General features: G+C 45.2%; 1 pseudogene; it reads right to left on the bottom strand.

The window, feature by feature from the left end:
• Positions 1–3,542: 3,542 nt before the first annotated feature.
• Positions 3,543–3,660, bottom strand: LOC124717451 (annotated as a pseudogene).
• Positions 3,661–6,040: the final 2,380 nt, after the last annotated feature.

Consider the following 6,040-nt stretch of genomic DNA (forward strand, 5'->3'; position numbering starts at 1 on the left):
CATTGAGTCAAACAGAGTTTAGATGGCGTGTACAGGTACAGCTGCCCATGCAGCTTCAAAACGATACCACAGTTCATCAAGAGTGGTGACTGGCGTATTGTGACGAGCCAGTTGCTCGGCCACCATTGATGAGACGTTTTCAATTGGTGAGAGATCTGGAGAATGTGCTGGCCAGGGCAGCAGTCTAACATTTTCTGTATCCAGAAAGGCCCGTACAGGACCTACAACGTGCGGTCGTGCATTATCCTGCTAAAATGTAGGGTTTCGCAGGGATCGAATGAAGGGTAGAGCCACGGGTCGTAACACATCTGAAATGTAACGTCCACTGTTCAAAGTGCCGTCAATGCGAACAAGAGGTGACCGAGACGTGTAACTAATGGCACCTCATACCATCACGCCGGGTGATACGGCAGTATGACGATGACGAATACACGCTTCCAATGTGCGTTCACCGCGATGTCGCCAAACACGGATGCGACCATCATGATGCTGTAAACAGAACCTCGATTCATCCTAAAAAATAACGTTTTGCCATTCGTGCACCCAGGTTCGTCGTTGAGTACACCATCGCAGGCGCTCCTGTCTGTGATGCAACGTCAAGGGTAACCGCAGCCATGGTCTCCAAGCTGATAGTCCATGCTGCTGCAAACGTCGTCGAACTGTTCGTGCAGATGGTTGTTCTCTTGCAAACGTCCCCAAAAAATGGTTCAAATGGTTCTGAGAACTATGGGACTTCTGAGGTCATCAGTCCCCTAGAACTTAGAACTACTTAAACCTAACTAACCTAAGGACATCACACACATCCATGCCCAAGGCAGGATTCGAGCCTGCGACCGTAGCGGTCGCTCGGTTCCAGACTGTAGCGCCTAGAACCGCATGGTCACTCCGGCCGGCCAAACGTCCCCATCTGTTGACTCAGGGATCGAGACGTGGCTGCACGATCCGTTACAGTCATGCGGATAAGATGCCCGTCATCTCGGCCGCTAGTGATACGAGGCTGTTGGAATCCGGCACGGCGTTCCGTATTACCCTCCTGAACCCATCGATTCCATATTCTGCTAACGGTCATTGGAGCTCGACCGACGCGAGCAGCAATGTCGGGATATGATAAACCGCAATCGCGATAGGCTACAATCCGACATTTATCAAAGTCGGAAACGTGATGGTACGCATTTCTCCTCCTTACACGAGGCATCACAACAACATTTCACCAGGCAACGCCGGTCAACTGATGTTTGTGTATGAGAAATCGATTGGAAACTTTCCTCATGTCAGCACATTGTAAGTGTCGCCACCGGCGCCAACCTTGTGTGAATGCTCTGAAAAGCTAATCATTTGCATATCACAGTATCTTCTTCCTGTCGGTTAAATTTCGCGTATGTAGCACGTCATCTTCGTGGTGTAGCAATTTTAATGGCCAGTAATGTAATAATAAGAGCATTCAACTACTATTGACTGCGGTAACGAGTCACATATGCGCGAACAAGATGCTGTCGAATGCCTTGTATTGGCCGTGAAACAATCTTACTCATCCACCCACGTGCTGTCCCTTTCGATACTTCGAACCGATCAGGAAGAAAACGGATGTTGGGTCCTACTCATCGCATCCTGTAGATGTTGAGAGTAGCTGCAGACGTGTATCTGGTATGCTGCACATGCACCTCCCCTCCTTTTACCTCGCTAGCAACAACCTTAACGTAGTTTACATTGGCGATAAAAGTTGTATGTTGACGACAATATATTCCGACGACGTTTTCCGGCAGCTTTGCAGCCACACGAATTGCAACAACGTGTACTACAACCAGTCTGGCAATATTTGCAGCTATACGTTTCCGGGCCAGAAGTTCTTACACAGGGCCTCACTATTGCCACAGAATGAACGAACGCGAGCTACTGGGACTGACTGCGGCTTCCTGCTTTTGTAACACACAAGGAATAAAGTTACAAAGAGCAAGAGAATAGAGCTTTGTGGATACGATCTTTTTTTAATAAACGGAGTAACATATACGAAGTGCGGCTAGAAAAAAACCGGACCGATGCTGGAAAAAACATTTATTTACAATTATTTACAATTTCATGTTATCTCCTTCAATGTACTCTCCTCCTTGGTCTCTACACCTCTCCATACGAATTTTCCACTGTTCATAGCAATGCTGCAGATCATTTTCGGTAAGTCCATACATTACTTCCGTCGCTTTTTCTTTTATTGCTCCAACAGTCTCAAATCTAGTTCCTTTCAAAGCTGACTTGACTTTAGGGAAAAGAAAAAAGTCACAGGGGGCCAAATCAGGTGAGTAGGGTGGATGATCTAAGATGGGAATGTTGTGTTTTGCCAAAAACGTCTTCACTGACAACGCACTGTGAGCTGGGGCATTGTCTTGGTGAAGGATCCATGACTTTTTTCTCCACAAATCGTTCCGTTTTCTCCGTACTCGCTCACGTAGGGTAGCCAGGACGCTAATGTAGTAATGCTGATTCACTGTTCGTCCCTCTGGTACCCAATCAATGTGCACAATCCCTTTGATGTCAAAAAAAAACAATCATCATTGCCATGAATTTCGATTTTGACATTCGTGCTTTTTTTTGTCGTGAAGAACCAGGAGTTTTCCAATGCATCGATTGGCTTTTAGTTTCGGGATCGTAAGTAAAAAACCACGATTCATAGCAAGTAATAACATTTTGTAAGAAGGTGGGATCACTTTCAATGTTTTCCAGGATGTCAGAACAAATCATTCTTCGGCGTTCCTTCTGTTCAATTGTGAGACACTTTGGAACCATTTTTGAACACACTTTGTTCATGTTGAAACTTTCATGAAGAATCTGCCTAACACTTTCCTTGTCAACTCCTGTTAACTCAGACACTGCTCTGATTGTTAAACGGCGATCTTGTCGAACAAGCTTACCGATTTTTTCAATGTTTGCATCAGTTTTTGCTGACAATGGTCTGCCAGTGCGAGTGTCATCACTGGTGTCTTCGCGGCCATCTTTAAATCGTTTAAACCACTCAAACACTTGTGTTCGCGATAAACAATCATCCCCGTACACTTGTTGTAACATTACAAACGTTTCACTTGCAGATTTTCCTAGTTTGAAACAAAATTTGATGTTAACACGCTGTTCTTTCTGTACACTCAACATTTTCCGACGCACAGACAAAACGTCAACTACTTAAAACAGACGCCACGGGCAGACTGAGTGCAGGAGGCAGATGAAACTCGAGCAGTAGGCGGAGCGAGAGTCACGTGACAAGCTACGCGACTTTCAACCTTATTGCATTCGTTTTATTGTTTCACCAGTACTAGTCCGGTTTTTTTCTAGCCACACCTCGTATACCACTCCGTCTACAGGCCATAGGTGGCCCATCGGGACCATCCGACCGCCGTGTCATCCTCAGGGGAGGATGCGGATAGGAGGGGCATGGGGACAATGGGGACAGCACACCGCTCTTCTGGTCGTCATGATGGTATTCTTGACCGGAGCCGCCACTATTCGGTCGAGTAGCTCCTCAGTTGGCATCACGAGGCTGAGTGCACCCCGAAAAACGGCAACAACGCATGACGGCCTGGATGGTCACCCATCCAAGTGCCGACCACGCCCGACAGCGCTTAACTTCGGTGATCTCACGGGAACCGGTGTATCCACTGCGGCAAGGCCGTTGCCTAATAAACGGAGTGCTTCAGAAAATTTAACTAGAAAACTGAAGCTCGACACACACCATTTCCCAAATTTTTTTCACAATGTTGAAGTACGATTTAGAATATCTCGTACAAGCAACAGACTGAGAATTGCTAAGATGGATACAAATATGAGACAGTTTATACCAGTTAGAACCATATTTAGCTACTGGTGATTCATACAGAAGCTCAATGTACAGGTTTAGAAAGCACTATTCATCAATAAACCTCTGTTACCAGAACTAGGCAGGACTTTAGTAGAAGGATTGAGTAGTTTCATTAAGATACGTCTGAGATAAGAATAAAATTTATTTTTATATTTTATTTTTACTGGCCATGAAAGGTTTATATTAGGTTGGTGCCTTGGTTCGTAGCATTATTGTTTGGATTTTGGTATTTCGCTTGCTATGGCTTTATTTATCGATTGTCATTTTTATTTTTAGTTCACTATTGCTATTTGAGTTTACATATTGTTATTTTGTCATTTGGAAACAGTGAGTGGAGCTGTGGACGCCAGAAAATGGGGTGCGAAGTGGAGAAATTTGAACGTTTCCGACGTATTCTTCTTTTCAAGTTCAGTAGAATGGTGAAAGAAGCGGAGGCAGCCAGAAACACTGTATGGGGATAATGCCACTGGACAGAGCACGGCAAAAAAAAGGTTTTCTCGTTTTAAGGAGGATCGTTTTACCATTAGTGAGTCTCCGCGTTCAGGACGACACCCGGAGTTTGATGAATATCATTTTAACACATTAATCTACAATTAGGCACGTCAGTGTAGTCGACAACTGCGAAATGTGATGAACTGCGATCATTCCACTACTGTGCGACATTTGCATGCAATGGGACGGGTCACTCCAAAAGAAATGCACGCAATTTTTTTTTTAAATCCATCTTTTATTCTACATGATTGAAAGTTTTACAGTGTGTAGATACATCCTTTAGGAACAATATTTTCATTTCTCCACATAAGTTCCATCCCTCTCAACTACCTTACGCCACCTTGGAACCAGCGCCTGTATACACGCACGGTAAAATTCTGGACCAACCTGTTGGAGCCACTGTTTGGCAGCGTGCACAAGGGAGTCATCATCTTCAAACCTTGTTCCACGAAGAGAGTCTTTCAGTTTCCCAAAGAGATGATAGTCACATGGACCCAGGTCAGGACTGTAAGGCGGCTGTTTTCAGTGTTGTCCATCCAAGTTTTGTGATCGCTTCCATGGTTTTTTGACTGACATGTGGCCGCGCATTTTCGTGCAACAGCAAAACGTCCTGCTTTTCCCGATGTGGTCGAACACGACTCAGTCGAGCTGGAAGTTTCTTCGGTGTCGTCACATATGCATCAGAATTTGTGGTGGTTCCACTTGGCATGAAGTCCACAAGCAAGAGTCCTTCGGAATCGAAGAACACTGTAGCCATAACTTTTCCAGCAGAAGATGTGGTTTTGAATTTTTTTTTCTTGGGTGAATTTGCATGATGCCACTCCACTGATTGCCTCTTCGTCTCTGGTGAAAAATGATGGAGCCATGTTTCATGACCTGTCACAATTCTTCCAAGAAATTCATCTCCACCATTCTCGTATCGTTCCAAAAGCTCGCTGCATACCGTTTTTCTTGTTTCTTTGTGAGCCACTGTCAACATCCTGGGAACCCACCCGGCACAAACGTTTTTAACGCCAACACTTTCAGTATTCTGCAAACACTTCCTTTCCCTATCCCAACGTAACATCACAATTCGTTCACTGTGATGCGTCTGTCAGCAGTCACCAATTCGTTAACTCTCCGCACATTGTCTGGAGTGTGTGCAGTATGAGGCCTGCCGCTGCGAGGACAATCCTCAATATTGCCGTGCCCGCTTTCACACGTAACATGCTTTCCCACCGACTAACTGTACTGCATTCGACAGCAGCATCTCCATACACCTTTTTCAAACTCTTGTGGACGTTTCCCACTGTCTCGTTTTCACAGCACAGGAACTCTATGACGGCACGTTGCTTCTGACGAACGTCAAGTGTAGCAGCCATCTTGAAGACATGCTGTGACGGAAACGCTCACGGGAACAGGTTGAACTAAGTTTGATAACAAGCGGGAAGGATGTATCTGCAGACTGTAAAACTTTCACACATGCAGAATGAAAAACGTATTTTTACAAAAATAGTGTGCATTTCTTTTGGAGTCACCCTCGTATGTGTACCACATGCTCTAAACCAAAAGCAGCAGGTGGCCATATGTACATCTCTGCTTGCTGGGTGGTGAACAACAGCGACCATTCCTGTCCCGCATCGTTACTGGTGACGCGAATTGGTGTCTTTATACTCACATAAGGAAAAAAAAGGAATGGTTGAGTCCAAACAAAGCAGCAACTCCCCA

Source organism: Schistocerca piceifrons, chromosome 9, assembly GCF_021461385.2.
Source record: "Schistocerca piceifrons isolate TAMUIC-IGC-003096 chromosome 9, iqSchPice1.1, whole genome shotgun sequence".
Taxonomy (NCBI): Eukaryota; Metazoa; Arthropoda; class Insecta; order Orthoptera; family Acrididae; genus Schistocerca; species Schistocerca piceifrons.